Source organism: Hermetia illucens, chromosome 1 (assembly GCF_905115235.1).
Source record: "Hermetia illucens chromosome 1, iHerIll2.2.curated.20191125, whole genome shotgun sequence".
Lineage (NCBI taxonomy): Eukaryota > Metazoa > Arthropoda > Insecta > Diptera > Stratiomyidae > Hermetia > Hermetia illucens.
This window is the reverse complement of record NC_051849.1, coordinates 122825308-122841276: the sequence shown is the minus strand read 5'-3', so window position 1 is coordinate 122841276 and position 15969 is coordinate 122825308. Positions and strand designations below refer to the sequence as shown.

Below are 15969 nucleotides of genomic sequence, written 5' to 3'. Positions count from 1 at the left end.
TATAATTCACCCAATAACTCCATTTCTATTATTAGATCAGAATTCAGTTTTTTCTCTCGGTTTTGTCACTCATGCCAACGCTCCTTCAAATTCAGGTACGCACATTATCAGAGTAATTCCACGCGGCCTAGGTATCCTGTCAAATAGTTTCCTCAGTGGCATTTGGCTGCAAAAACTCCATACACGTTGCTTTATAGAAAGTTATCGTTATCGTTATCAACGAGCGCCTCAAACTAGATCAACCTACCTTCTTGCGGTTTTGCCTGTTGCCTGCTCGCTTTTGCCACTTCTTATTTCACGCTATTCAGAGTGTACTTGTATTGTGCGCGGCTAGTATCATGACTTTAATTCCCGTTATTTCTCTTTTAGCTGGTTATTTATTTGTAATGTGCATTTATATATCTGCATATTTTTGATATTCTCCCTTTGTTCATATTTAATAGAAGATGCAAATGGTCTCCTATCCTCGCTCCGAGCGAACCAGGTGGTCGATCTGAAGAAAGGTCGCATCGCCCGTAGAAGGTATAGATTTCGCTTCTCCCAACAATTTTCCATTGAGCCTGAGGCGCCAGCAAACAGGGCACTCTCCCGCTTTTATGCTGCGTGATATCCAATTTACTCCCAGCGACTCAGTAAATGATTCAACCTTTTCTGGGGGGGGGGGGGGGGGGGGGGGGACAACAACCTATTTTCTACATTGATGGCTGGCTTCACCCGCGGATATCAAACTGTGACTATTCCTTCTCTGCTTTTCATCCTGAAGAAATCACCTATTAACAACAACAGCCATTACCTGCTCATATATATGTGTCATCTCATTTCCGTGACGTTAACATTTATTTATTTCAGGAGCGTCCAAAATTCAATCATTTAATCGTACTTCAAACTTTGCTATTCCTCCACTCTATCTTTCTCTCAATTTACACTAACCATTTAAGTACCGCATTACGGTAATTTCCACCAAATTAACTATTTGCCTGTCCATCAATTTCTATTTAAATTTACCGGATTCGCCATCTAAATCCCTTATCCCGCAAATATTTCCCTTCCCTAAAGGGTGAAATCGGGAGAAGCAACAGGACCTACCGACATCCTAACTGAACTCTAGAAAGCGAAGAGCGACGTACTAACAAACATCTCAAATCTAAAATTTACCGCAATGTCGCCCGTCCTGTGTTCTCGATGCTTCTGCATGTTGGCTGACTACAAAAGACAATGAATGGTGTTTTGCGGTTGGACCAGTGGTGTGACACGTTTTCATCATATGCGAAATAAGAATATCTGCAATCGATGTGAAGTTACACCGATCGTTAGAAAAAATCTTCGGTTGTATAGTCACGCAATTCGCGCTAACGAGAAATCACTCGGCAACATTGGTCTGAACATCGAAGTCGATGGTAAGCGACCGAAAGGTCGGCAAAAACAACTGTAGCTTGATACGCTGGATGGAGATTTGAAAGCCTCGTGACTACATCCAGATCAGGCATTTGATAGAACCAAATGACGGAACCGATCACAACGAGCCGAACCCATTTATGAAAGGGACAAAGATTGAAGAAGCAGGAGGTAGGAATTCATCCCTCTTACTGAGAATATGTTGTACCAGGCACTCTGCATAGCAGTGTAGGGATGGAAATTTTGAAGATTTGATTCCTTCCGTGTCTAGAACCTAAACTTATGTCAAGCACATCTTATAACCTCTGTCATCGTCCCCTTCTTCTCCCATCCTGCAATACTTTAAGACTCAATTGGTTCATGCCATATATATTTTTCCCTGATTTTTATCTTCAAGCTACATCTTAATGCTCGTTACCAGCTTTCCATAGTATGCGTCCAGCTTTAGACACCCAGGGCATACCGTTTACACCTATTGGCCTGCTCAGTGCTCATCCCTTCAAACCAGCCAGGCGGACTATGACACACTTGCCTACCAGTCACTTACTATTTATCTATTTTTGTTAACCCTACCTCTATTCATTCAATTTCAAATTTCCCAATTCTTTGTTGGTTTCCAATTTTGTTATTAACTTCATAATTGAAACTAACATTAAGTTATGTTTATCAAACTTCCAAAATTCTATCATTTATTCTAACTTTGAACTTCCTTATTTTTCCACTCTATTTTTCTTTCAATTTACACTCACGATTTAACTATTGCATTACTGTAATTTCTGACTAGTTAACATATTTCTATATCAATCAATTTCTAGCTAAATGTATCTGACTCCCCATCTAATTCTCTTGTCCTACCAATATTTTTTTTCCTACCCTTACCTATCATCACAATTAAGTTAAAGTCAAATTTAAAATTCAAAATATCTTAATTTCAAATTAAAATCCTTTACTTTCAAATTCAAATATTCCAAATTCTAGCTATACCTATATGATTCACCACCTATTTCTACTCCTATTATCCCATCAGAACTCACTTTCCCCCGCCTTACTCATTGTTCCATTTGTAATTAAAATTATAATTTTGAAATTTGAATAATAATTTCAAATTCACTTTTTAACCTCAAATTCCACTTCCATTTGTTTCCATTTCTCGGTGGAAAATTAGATAGGTGAGGACGTCAGTTGCGTTCCAAAACATTCTGACGAAATGTCAGATCAACGAACGAACAAAGGGAATAATCCAATCCATCACAATAAATAAAATCACGAAGTATTTCCTGAATTTCGAGGAGGTAATCATTGAAATTCCATTCTAGTAGTTAAACACTCAAATTCAAAAGGAATGACATTCACGGCCCTTGTCGGCGTGGTCTTTGCGAGGTTGATGAGCACCATGTAATACCCAGCTGTGGTTCTCATTTGATTATGATATTTCAAATTTTACCGGTAATTTTATCAATTCTTTATCCATGATCCTAATCAATGGGTTGAATATAATACGTGCGTGTCACATATGCTTGTCTTCGCTTTCGCCAGCATTCAAATTGTCAATGGAAATTTCAACGTCCTCATCACTCTTGGAACTGTGATGAATCTGGAGCTGGTGTTCGACACCTTTGCTCCCCTTTTCGCTGTGGACATTGTTGTCCATCTTTACTCTGGTTGGTTATCGTCTCTCTTTTTTTTTTTTTTTTTGTTTTTTTTTTTTTTTGTTTTCAACAACGTTATAAAACTTATATCTTATACTAGTTATAAATTACTTACAATACTAATAATAATAATAATTTTTTCTTAATTAACTTTTACTTAACTAATTTTATCTTAACTAACAATATTAACAATATTACTTTATAATACTAATTACCTTAAAATACTATACATTCTTATAATACTAATGCCTTTAAGCTAGGATAAGTTTCTTTTTTCTGTTTTTCTGGTTTTAAGATATTTAAAGTTTTATTCTTGTGTGAATCAATTTTTTGGAATAATTTCAGGGCTTTATCTTTAATGTACTTATCTATGGTTTCTAATCTTAGATCGCTATGTATATCTAGGTTTCTTATATAATGCGGGACATTGAAAATTTTTCTTATAGCTATATTCTGACATATTTGCAGTTGCTTTTTATATGTCTTACATGTTTGGTAGAAAATACTGCTCCCGTATAGCAGAGATGGGCGAATTAATTGTTTATAAATTAAAGGACGATTCTTAATGTTTAGTTTCTTAGATCTAATTAAAGGGTAAAGGGATTTCAGGGTACCTGTGCATGCATCTCTTTTCAACTTTATGTGTTTTCTCCAATTTAGTCTGCTGTCGAAAGTCAGTCCTAAATATTTCGCGGTTGGTTTCCAATCGATGGGCTGATTTTCGATTTGGATTTTTTCCGGTTTCTGTTCTCTCTTTCTTGTGATGAAGATTGCCTGGGTCTTCTCCGGGTTTATTTTTATCTTCCACTTTTTGAAGTATTCCAACATTGTGTTGGTTGCCTTCTGAAGGTTGCTAGTGATGAGGCGTGCCTGTTTCGATGTGTGGAAGAGGCATGTGTCGTCCGCGAATAAGGAGATCCCTGTGAAGCGGTTAAATTGTCTTGGAATGTCCGCCGTGTATACTGTGTATAACAGCGGGGAAAGCGGCGATCCTTGGGGTACTCCTGCCTCTATTCTTTTTTCCGTTGATTGGTGCCCCTCCAGTGCCACCCTAAAACTTCGATCTGCAATAAAGGATTGGATCAGTCTTATCATAGAATCAGATATTTTAAATTTCTTTAGTTTGGCTACGAGCCCTGCGTGCCAGACTTTATCGAAGGCTTTCGATATATCGAACATTAATAGTCCGGTCGATTTCCGCTTGTTCAAACCACTGCGAATGTGCTGGCCTACTCTGGCCAGTTGAAGCTCGCATGAATGATCTCGTTGGAATCCGTATTGTTCCTCTGGGATGATGTTGAGCTCGTTGAGTTGATCCTGCAGTCTGCTCCGTATTACCCTTTCTGCAATTTTTCCAATTGTTGGAAGTAGGCTGATGGGTCTCCAGTTCTGTGGGAAGGTTGGGTTCTTTCCCGGTTTCGGCAGAAGTATGATGATGGATTTTTTCCATGCTTTTGGATATGTTCTGAGACGGAGTACTGCATTTATTACTGCAGTGATTGATTCGGCGATGTTATTCGGTGCATTCTTGATGCATTCGTTTGTAAGCATATCCCATCCTGGGGCTTTTTTGCTGCTTAGTCCATGAATGATGGTTTGGACTTCCACCTGATCTGTTTGCAGTTCCCAGTCTTCTCTTTGTGTTGAGTCATCTTGTGTCTCTGTTTCTGACTCGTACTCTTCTTCAGATTCGTCGTCCGATGCGGTGTTCTCCCTGAACTGGAGTTCGAGTGAGTCCGCGAACGCTTCGGCCTTTCCCTCTTTATAAAATTCAAGGCCATTGGGACCATGAATTGTAGGCATTTGCCTTCTCGAGCCTCTTTTAAAATATTTGCTGAGCCGCCAGAAGTTGTTGCTTCCCGGCTCAAGATTTTGGAGAAAGTATTCCCACTGTTCGTTTCTGAATCGGTCAATGTCATCTCTGATAACATTAGTGAGCCGATTCGCTTCTCTTTTCAGGTTGGGATCTCCTGTCATTCTTCCTCTTTTTCTGATGCGATTTCTCTCCCTTATTCTATCTTTAATATTTCTTGGGAGCCGGAAGTATTGTTGGTCGTTTACTTCTCTCTCCGTTGAGCTCTCCTGCTTGGCTGAAGTTAGTTGGGCGGTTAGGTTTTCAATCTCTATCTCTACCTGCTTCGAAGTTTCTAGTTTTGAGGTTGTGGTGTATTGTCTTAGAATATGGCGGTAGGTGTCCCAGTTGGTGGTTTTTATCATTTTCGGTGGATTTTCAATATATATGTTGTATATTGAAAATAACACCGGTTTGTGATCCGACGAGAGGTCGTCCAACACGTTGATTGTGATGTGGTTGCTGTAATTCTTTGTAATAGCCACATCGATTATGGTGCCGGTTGTGCTGCGTCCATAATGTGTTGGTTCCTCTGGTGCGTGAATAGTTGCTTCGTTTCCGTTTAGGAAAGCGAGCAGTTCTCTCCCCGCTTTGGTGTTTCGGGTTGCTCCCCAGTCTCGATAACGCGCATTCAGATCCCCGGCGAGAAAAGTCGGTCTGTCCCCGTTGAGTAGCAGTTGAAGGTCCTCTGAAAAATTATCTGCTGATGGAGGACGGTAGGCTGATATGATTTTTATATCAGCTGATCCTGTCCTTGCCTCGATGACTGTAGCTTCCATTCCAGTGATGAGTGGTGTTTCCAGGCGGTGATGCTCGATGCTTCTCTTAATGAGGACTGCGGTTCCTCCTCCACGGCCAGTAAGTCGGTCGTTTCTATATATGTCGTAGTTGGGTACTTTAAGTGGGTCTGTTGGTTTGAGGAACGTTTCCTGGATGAGTTATCTACTTCTGCCTCGTAAAGGAATTCTTTCAATTCTCCCATTTTTCCTTTTACGGAATTTGCGTTCCATGTGATAATGTTAAGCTTAATGCTTACCATGGTGGATCTTAGTTGGGTTGCCTAGAGGGATCTGAGAGCTAAACAGGTTTTGGATCATTTTAGTCATCATTGACTCCATCATGTTTTGTATCTGTGCTTGCATGCTGCTCAGCACTTGATCCATTTGCACAGGCTTCGAGTTCGCTGAGGAAGAGGGAGTTTTTGGTGCTGTTGGAGTTTTTCCTGTCGGCTTATTGATTGGTTGTGATACCTGTGGAGAAGAATTCGATTTCGCCATCTGGGCGAAGGTTTTTTTAATGTTTTTAGGGTTTTTGGGACATCCGCCGTAGCTGGCTGGATGATCTCCTTTGCAGTTGGTGCAGGTTGCCTTCTGCTCCTGCTTCCTCTCGCATTTGGAAAAGTGGTGCGATCCCTCGCATTTAACGCAACGTGCGTCAGCGAAACAGTTATTCGCAGAGTGTCCAAACTGCTGACAGTTATGGCACTGCGATTGGGAAGTCCTCGGTTTTTGGGACTCGATTTTCACGATCAGGTGGCAGATCGATTTTACATTGTATATGCCGGTTTCGTTTTTCGGCATTAACACCTTCAGTAGTCTGGAGGGCCCGTTCTTCATTTTTATGAAGAAGCACTCTATAGGATGGAAGCCCTGATCCTCAAGGTCTTCCTTTACATCTTCGGGCGCTATTCCCTCGAGCCCCCGGATTATAATATTTATGTTCTTCTCTTCTGGGAGAAGATATGTGTGGAATTGAATTCCACTTTCTCTAAAGAATTTAGTGATCTTCCGATGGTCGCTCGGCTGCTCTGGAGTTATTCTCACTCCCAGGTGAATCCTCCTCGCGTGAAGGATATTAATTTTCCTTTTCCGCAATTCTTTCTCAATGGCTGGCCATTTTGATGGCTGCCTTAAGATCACGGGTACCGTGCCCTTTTCGGCTTCTTTAGCCTTAGGACTTTCTTGTCCTGAAGGCTTTGGCTTTTCCGGCGACTTCACTACGGTTTTTTTAAAAAAAGTGGGCGGAAGATGTTGGCACTGGTTTCGGTGGCGGCAGAGGTGGAAAGTCTACATCTTCCTCCTCCTCGGTGGCGGTGTTGTCCGTGTTGTCGGTGGACATTTCCTCTTCCGATGACGAGTTGCTTTCCGAGTCCGACACTTGTGGACTCTCGATGCGCAAACGCTTGCCGTTTTCTTTTTTCTCCCTGTTTTGCAGGTCTATTGACTCCAGCAAGCTTTTAATGAGGGCTGTCAGACCCTCGTTCTGCTTCCGCTGCTCCTCTATCTCAATTTTCGCCGCGGCTAGCTGTTTATTAATTTCATCCAGACTGCGTTGCAGACTGGCGATTAGTTTCTCTTGGGATTGGTCCGATAGTAATCGGACCTCTGGGGCTTTCTGGGCCCTCGTCTCCATAGCGATTTCTGCTGAAAATTTTTCAAAAAACAAAAACTATTTTCTACCCACAAAAACTTAACACTATCCACGCTTATCATTAAAGGGTACCTAAAAGATAACCACTCCTGAAAAAAGAAAAAATCTTGTAATTTATAAATTCTCAAAAAACTTTTACCTCTGCTGCTGTCCAAGGACGTCTGCTGCGTTCGGCTGAACTCTCAAGAATGTCCTCATCACATGGTTACCACAGCTTTTATATCAACAGTTGCCAACGTATTATGAATTCATCAATCTAATCAAATCTTAGTCATTTATTTCGTTTTAATTTTAGGTTATGGCAACTTCTTCAATTTACGTTCAAGTTGCATTCATTCAATTATGTTAAAAACCATCAAGTCAATAGTAAATAAAAATTTCTTTTGTATTGTTGAGTTTAGATCATGATAAGCGGTCCCCTGGCCCGATGGATAAATTAATGCAGAACCTGGCCAACGTGGCCTTGTGTGGTGGATTTATTTTGCCCATGAACTAAAATTTTGGCCTTAATCCCATACTTGGCTATTCTTAAAGAGATAATTTTCCCTCGGCTTTGTCACTTGAGTAGAAGGCCTTGAAGTTTTCCCACATATCGTGAAAGTGACTACGCGGACCTCTAGATGCATTTCCACCCTGTCCAGTAGGCTTTCGTAGCAGGAACTAAAATAAAAAGCGCTTTTAAGAAAGTTATGGTAGGACCCGTGTTAACCTATCTATGGGCCCCTGTCTTTGAGGCAGAAGAGGTTATTTCTGAATCGAAAGTCACCACGACTCTGTCTCGATTGCAGGAATATTAATCCTATCCTCTCGTTAATTAAACGAGAACGTCAAGACAAAATTAAAAATCTGTTCCACCCACCTTCCATCCGATTTCCCCACTGTCTGCTCTCTTCCGCTACTTTCTATTTTTTCAGTTCAATCGCCTTCTTCTCTTTCCAATGCCGCTTCTTTCAGTGGTATTTTTCAGAGCAATACTCAGCCATTTCACTCTTTGTCCATTGTTCACCAGGTTTGGTGCCGGATTTGCTCACGATTTTTCATACACTTTAATACATACCGCCTGTGGTCACTTTTTATTTATGTGATCTGCCGCTGTCCGCTTATACTTTGATAACTCTTTCCGTCATTTCTAATCATTAATTCTCCCAGTGTTAGACATTGAACACATATTATTTTTATATCTATCTTAAACATTTATTAAGATGGGGGTGGCTATTACAAGTGTTTGGTCTGCCCGACCTTCTTTGATTTAACTTTAAATGGTGTATTTATTCTACATACAGATCTCGACAAAATTTATAATTGCAAAGCAACATATTTACATAAGAAAACTGCGCTTGCATCTAGAGCACGAGAAGACTTATCTACTTGCTTATTCTAGCTTATTCTAATTATAATACTTCGCTTTGTAGCACCATCTATTTAACTCAGCATCTAATTCCCATATCCTATCAATATTTCCCTTTTACGACGGGTTTAACCATCATCATAATTAAGTTAAAATCAAATTCAAATTGAAAATGTCTTAGTTTCAAATTTAAACCCCTTACTTTCCAATTCAGATATTTCAATTCCAGCTACACCTATATAATTCACCCAATAACTCCATTTCTATTATTAGATCAGAATTCAGTCTTTTCTCTCGGTTTTGTCACTCATGTCAACGCTCCTTCAAATTCAGGTACGCACATTATCAAAGTAATTCTACGCGGCCTAGGTATCCTGTCAAATAGTTTCCTCAGTGGCATTTGGCTGCAAAAACTCCATAAACGTTGTTTTATAGAAAGTTATCGTTATCGTTATCAACGAGCGCCTCAAACTAGATCAACCTACCTTCTTGCGGTTTTGCCTGTTGCCTGCTCGCTTCTGCCACTTCTTATTTCACGCTATTCAGAGTGTACTTGTATTGTGTGCGGCTAGTATCATGACTTTTAATTCCCGTTATTTCTCTTTTAGCTGGTTATTTATTTGTAATGTGCATTTATATATCTGCATATTCTTGATATTCTCCCTTTGTTCATATTTAATAGAAGATGTAAATGGTCTCCTATCCTCGCTCCGAGCGAACCAGGTGGTCGATCTGAAGAAAGGTCGCATCGCCCGTAGAAGGTATGGATTTCGCTTCCTCCGAACAATTTTCCATTGAGCCTGAGGCGCCAGCAAACGGGGCACTCTCCTGCTTTTATGCTGCGTGATATCCAATCTACTCCCAGCGACTCAGTAAATGATTCAACCTTTTCTGGTGGGGACAACAACCTATTTTCTACATTGATGGCTGGCTTCACCCGCGGATATCAAACTGTGACTATTCCTTCTCTGTTTTTCATCCTGAAGAAATCACCTATTAACAACAACAGCCATTACCTGCTCATATATATGTGTCATCTCATTTCCGTGACGTTAACATTTATTTATTTCAGGAGCGTCCAAAATTCAATCATTTTGCTATTCCTCCACTCTATCTTTCTCTCAATTTACACTAACCATTTAAGTACTGCATTACGGTAATTTCCACCAAATTAACTATTTGCCTGTCCATCAATTTCTATTTAAATTTACCGGATTCGCCATCTAAATCCCTTATCCCGCAAATATTTCCCTTCGCTAAAGGGTGAAATCGGGAGAAGCAACAGGACCTACCGACATCCTAACTGAACTCTAGAAACCGAAGAGCGACGTACTAACAAACATCTCAAATCTAAAATTTACCGCAATGTCGCCCGTCCTGTGTTCTCGATGCTTCTGCATGTTGGCTGACTACAAAAGACAATGAATGGTGTTTTGCGGTTGGACCAGCGGTGTGACACGTTTTCATCATATGCGAAATAAGAATATCTGCGATCGATGTCAAGTTACACCGATCGTTAGAAAAAATCTTCGGTTGTATAGTCACGCAATTCGCGCTAACGAGAAATCACTCGGCAACATTGGTCTGAACATCGAAGTCGATGGTAAGCGACCGAAAGGTCGGCAAAAACAACTGTAGCTTGATACGCTGGATGGAGATTTGAAAGCCTCGTGACTACATCCAGATCAGGCATTTGATAGAACCAAATGACGGAACCGATCACAACAAGCCCAACCCATTTATGAAAGGGACAATGATTGAAGAAGAAGGAGGTAGAAATTCATCCCTTCTTACTGAGAATATGTTGTACCAGGCACTCTGCATAGCAGTGTAGGGATGGAAACTTTGAAGATTTGATTCCTTCCATGTCTAGAACCTAAACTTATGTCAAGCACATCTTATAACCTCTGTCATCGTCCCCTTCTTCTCCCATCCTGCAATACTTTAAGACTCTGCATTCAATTGGTTCATGCCATATATATTTTTCGCTGATTTTCATCTTCAAGCTACATCTTAATGCTCGTTACTAGCTCTCCATAGTATGCGTCCAGCTTTAGACACCCAGGGCATACCGTTTACACCTATTGGCCTGCTCAGTGCTCATCCCTTCAAACCAGCCAGGCGGACTATGACACACTTGCCTACCAATCACTTACTACTTATCTATTTTTGTTAACCCTACCTCTATTCATTCATTCTTTGTTGGTTTTCAATTTTGTTATTAACTTCATAATTGAAACTAACATTAAGTTATGTTTATCAAACTTCCAAAATTCTATCATTTATTCTAACTTTGAACTTCCTTATTTTTCCACTCTATTTTTCTTTCAATTTACACTCACGATTTAACTATTGCATTACTGTAATTTCTGACTAGTTAAAATATTTCTATATCAATCAATTTCTAGCTAAATCTATCTGATTCCCCATCTATCATAATTCTCTTGTCCTACCAATATTTTTTTCCCTACCCTCACCTATCATCACAATTAAGTTAAAGTCAAATTTAAAATTCAAAATATCTTAATTTCAAATTAAAATCCTTTACTTTCAAATTCAAATATTCCAAATTCTAGCTATACCTATATGATTCACCACCTATTTCTACTCGTATTATCCCATCAGAACTCACTTTCCCCCGCCTTACTCATTGTTCCATTTGTAATTAAAATTATAATTTTGAAATTTGAATAATAATTTCAAATTCACTTTTTAACCTCAAATTCCACTTCCATTTCTCGGTGGAAAATTAGATAGGTGAGGACGTCAGTTGCGTTCCAAAACATTCTGACGAAATGTCAGATCAACGAACGAACAAAGAGAATAATCCAATCCATCACAATAAATAAAATCAGAAAGTATTTCCTGAATTTCGAGGAGGTAATCATTGAAATTCCATTCTAGTAGTTAAACACTCAAATTCAAAAGGAACGACATCCACCCCTTGTCGGCGTGGTCTTTGCGAGGTTGATGAGGACCATGTAATACCCAGGTGTGGTTCTCATTTGATTATGATATTTCAAATTTTACCGGTAATTTTATCAATTCTTTATCCATGATCCTAATCAATGGGTTGAATATAATACGTGCGTGTCACATATGCTTGTCTTCGCTTTCGCCAGCATTCAAATGGTCAATGGAAATTTCAACGTCCTCATCAGATGGTTGCCACAGCTTTTATATCAACATTTGCCAACGTATTATGAATTCATCAATCTAATCAAATCTTAATCATTTATTTCGTTTTAATTTTAGGTTATGGCAACTTCTTCAATTTACGTTCAAGTTGCATTCATTCAATTATGTTAAAAACCATCAAGTGAATAGTAAATAAAAATTTCTTTTGTATTGTTGAGTTTAGATCATGATAAGCGGTCCCCTGGCCCGATGGATAAATTAATGCAGAACCTGGCCAACGTGGCCTTGTGTGGTGGATTTATTTTGCCCATGAACTAAAATTTTGGTCGGAATCCCATACTTGGCTATTCTTAAAGAGATAATTTTCCCTCGGCTTTGTCACTTGAGTAGAAGGCCTTGAAGTTTTCCCACATATTGTGAAACTGACTACGCGGACCTCTAGATGCATTTCCACCCTGTCCAGTAGGCTTTCGTAGCAAGAACTAAAATAAAAAGCGCTTTTAAGAAAGTTATGGTAGGACCCGTGTTAACCTATCTATGGGCCCCTGTCTTTGAGGCAGAAGAGGTTATTTCTGAATCGAAAGTCACCACGACTCTGTCTCGATTGCAGGAATATTAATCCTATCCTCTCGTTAATTAAACGAGAACGTCAAGACAAAATTAAAAATCTGTTCCACCCACCTTCCATCCGATTTGCCCACTGTCTGCTCCCTTCCGCTACTTTCTATTTGGTCAGTTCAGTCGCCTTCTTCTCTTTCCAATGCCGCTTCTATCAGTGGTATTTTTCAGAGCAATACTCAGCCATTTCACTCTTTGTCCATTGTTCACCAGGTTTGGTGCCGGATTTGCTCACGATTTTTCATACACTTTAATCCATACCGCCTGTGGTCACTTTTTATTTATGTGATCTGCCGCTGTCCGCTTATACTTTGATAACTCTTTCCGTCATTTCTAATCATTAATTCTCCCAGTGCTAGACATTGAACACATATATCTATCTTAAGCATTGGTTAAAATGGGGGGTGGCTATTACAAGTGTTTGGTCTGCCCGAGCTTCTTTGATTTAACTTTAAATGGTGTATTTATTCTACATACAAGATCTCGACAAAATTTATAATTGGCAAAGCAACATATTTATATAAGAAAACTGCGCTTGCATCTACAGCACGAGAAGACTTATCTACTAGCTTATTCTAGCTTATTCTAATTATAATACTTCGCTTTGTAGCACCATCTATTTAACTCAGCATCTAATTCCCATATCCTATAAATATTTCCCTTTCCCGACGGGTTTAACCATCATCATAATTAAGTTAAACTCAAATTCAAATTGAAAATGTCTTAGTTTCAAATTTAAACCCCTTACCTTCCAATTCAGATATTTCAATTCTAGCTACACCTATATAATTCACCCAATAACTCCATTTCTATTATTAGATCAGAATTCAGTCTTTTCTCTCGGTTTTGTCACTCATGTCAACGCTCCTTCAAATTCAGGTACGCACTTTATCAAAGTAATTCTACGCGGCCTAGGTATCCTGTCAAATAGTTTCCTCAGTGGCATTTGGCTGCAAAAACTCCATAAACGTTGTTTTATAGAAAGTTATCGTTATCGTTATCAACGAGCGCCTCAAACTAGATCAACCTACCTTCTTTCGGTTTTGCCTGTTACCTGCTCGCTTCTGCCACTTCTTATTTCACGCTATTCAGAGTGTACTTGTATTGTGCGCGGCTAGTATCATGACTTTTATTCCCGTTATTTCTCTTTTAGCTGGTTATTTATTTGTAATGTGCATTTATATATCTGCATATTCTTGATATTCTCCCTTTGTTCATATTTAATAGAAGATGTAAATGGTCTCCTATCCTCGCTCCGAGCGAACCAGGTGGTCGATCTGAAGAAAGGTCGCATCGCCCGTAGAAGGTATGGATTTCGCTTCTCCCAACAATTTTCCATTGAGCCTGAGGCGCCAGCAAAGAGGGCACTCTCCTGCTTTTATGCTGAGTGATATCCAATCTACTCCCAGCGACTCAGTAAATGATTCAACCTTTTCTGGCGGGGGGAGGGGGGGACAACAACCTATTTTCTACATGGATGGCTGGCTTCACCCGCGGATATCAAACTGTGACTATTCCTTCTCTGTTTTTCATCCTGAAGAAATCACCTATTAACAACAACAGCCATTACCTGCTCATATATATGTGTCATCTCATTTCCGTGACGTTAACATTTATTTATTTCAGGAGCGTCCAAAATTCAATCATTTAATCGTTCTTCAAACTTTGCTATTCCTCCACTCTGTCTTTCTCTCAATTTACACTAACCATTTAAGTACCGCATTACGGTAATTTCCACCAAATTAACTACTTGCCTGTCCATCAATTTCTAGCTAAATTTAACGGATTCGCCATCTAAATCCCTTATCCCGCAAATATTTCCCTTCCCTAAAGGGTGAAATCGGGAGAAGCAACAGGACCTACCGACATCCTAACTGAACTCTAGAAAGCGAAGACAAAGACAAGCGAAGACAACAAACATCTCAAATCTAAAATTTCCCGCAATGTCGCCCGTCCGGTCGTTCTCGATGCTTCTGCGTGTTGGCTGACTACAAAAGACAATGAATGGTGTCTTGCGGTAATGGAGATGAAGATGCTAGGTTGGACCAGTAGGCGTGACACGTTTTCATCATATACGAAATAAGGATATCCGCGATCGATGTGAAGTTACACCGATCGTCAGAAAATACGAAGGAGACATCTTCGGTTGTATAGTCACGCAATTCGCGCTAACGAGAAATCATTCGCCAACATTGGTCTGAACATCGAAGTCGATGGTAAGCGACCGAAAGGTCGGCAAAAATAACTGTAGCTTGATACGCTGGATGGAGATTTGAAAGCCTCGTGACTACATCCAGATCAGGCATTTGATAGAACCAAATGACGGAACCGATCACAACGAGCCGAACCCATTTATGAAAGGGACAATGATTGAAGAAGCAGGAGGTAGAAATTCATCCCTCTTACTGAGAATATGTTGTACCAGGCACTCTGCATAGCAGTGTAGGGATGGAAACTTTGAAGGTTTGATTCCTTCCGTGTCTAGAACCTAAACTTATGTCAAGCACATCTTATAACCTCTGTCATCGTCCCCTTCTTCTCCCATCCTTCAATACTTTAAGACTCTGCATTCGATTGGTTCATGCCATATATGTTTGTAGAAGGCCTTGAAATTTTCCCGCATATTGTGAAAGTGACTACGCGGACCTCTAGATGCATTTCTACCCTGTCCAGCAAGAACTAAAATAAAAAGCGCTTTTAAGAAAGTTATGGTAGGACCCGTGTTAACCTACCTATGGGCCCCTGTCTTTGAGGCAGAAGAGGTTATTTCTGAATCTGAATTCACCACGACTCTGTCTCGATTGCAGGAATATTAATCCTATCCTCTCGTTAATTAAACGAGAACGTCAAGACAAAATTAAAAATCTGTTCCACCCACCTTCCATCCGATTTCCCCACTGTCTGCTCTCTTCCGCTACTTTCTATTTTTTCAGTTCAATCGCCTTCTTCTCTTTCAGTGGTATTTTTCAGAGCAATACTCAGCCATTTCACTCTTTGTCCATTGTTCACCAGGTTTGGTGCCGGATTTGCTCACGATTTTTCATACACTTTAATACATACCGCCTGTGGTCACTTTTTATTTATGTGATCTGCCGCTGTCCGCTTATATTTTGATAACTCTTTCCGTCATTTCTAATCATTAATTCTCCCAGTGTTAGACATTGAACACATATTATTTTTATATCTATCTTAAGCATTTGTTAAAATGGGGGGTGGCTATTACAAGTGTTTGGTCTGCCCGACCTTCTTTGATTTAACTTTAAATGGTGTATTTATTCTACATACAGATCTCGACCAAATTTATAATTGCAAAAGCAACATATTTATATAGGAAAACTGCGCTTGCATCTAGAGCACGAGAAGACTTATCTACTTGCTTATTCTAGCTTATTTTAATTATAATACTTCGCTTTGTAGCACCATCTATTTAACTCAGCATCTAATTCCCATATCCTATCAATATTTCCCTTTTCCGACGGGTTTAACCATCATCATAATTAAGTTAAAATCAAATTCAAATTGAAAATGTCTTAGTTTCA

At 39.7% G+C, this 15969-nt stretch overlaps 1 long non-coding RNA gene across 1 annotated transcript; it reads left to right on the top strand.

Annotated features, from left to right (window-relative positions):
- Positions 1 to 11365: 11365 nt before the first annotated feature.
- On the top strand, positions 11366 to 12274 carry LOC119647287. The gene is made up of 3 exons (XR_005248838.1): positions 11366 to 11666; positions 11797 to 11871; positions 11930 to 12274. It is a non-coding gene; the product is annotated as an uncharacterized LOC119647287 (long non-coding RNA).
- Positions 12275 to 15969: the final 3695 nt, after the last annotated feature.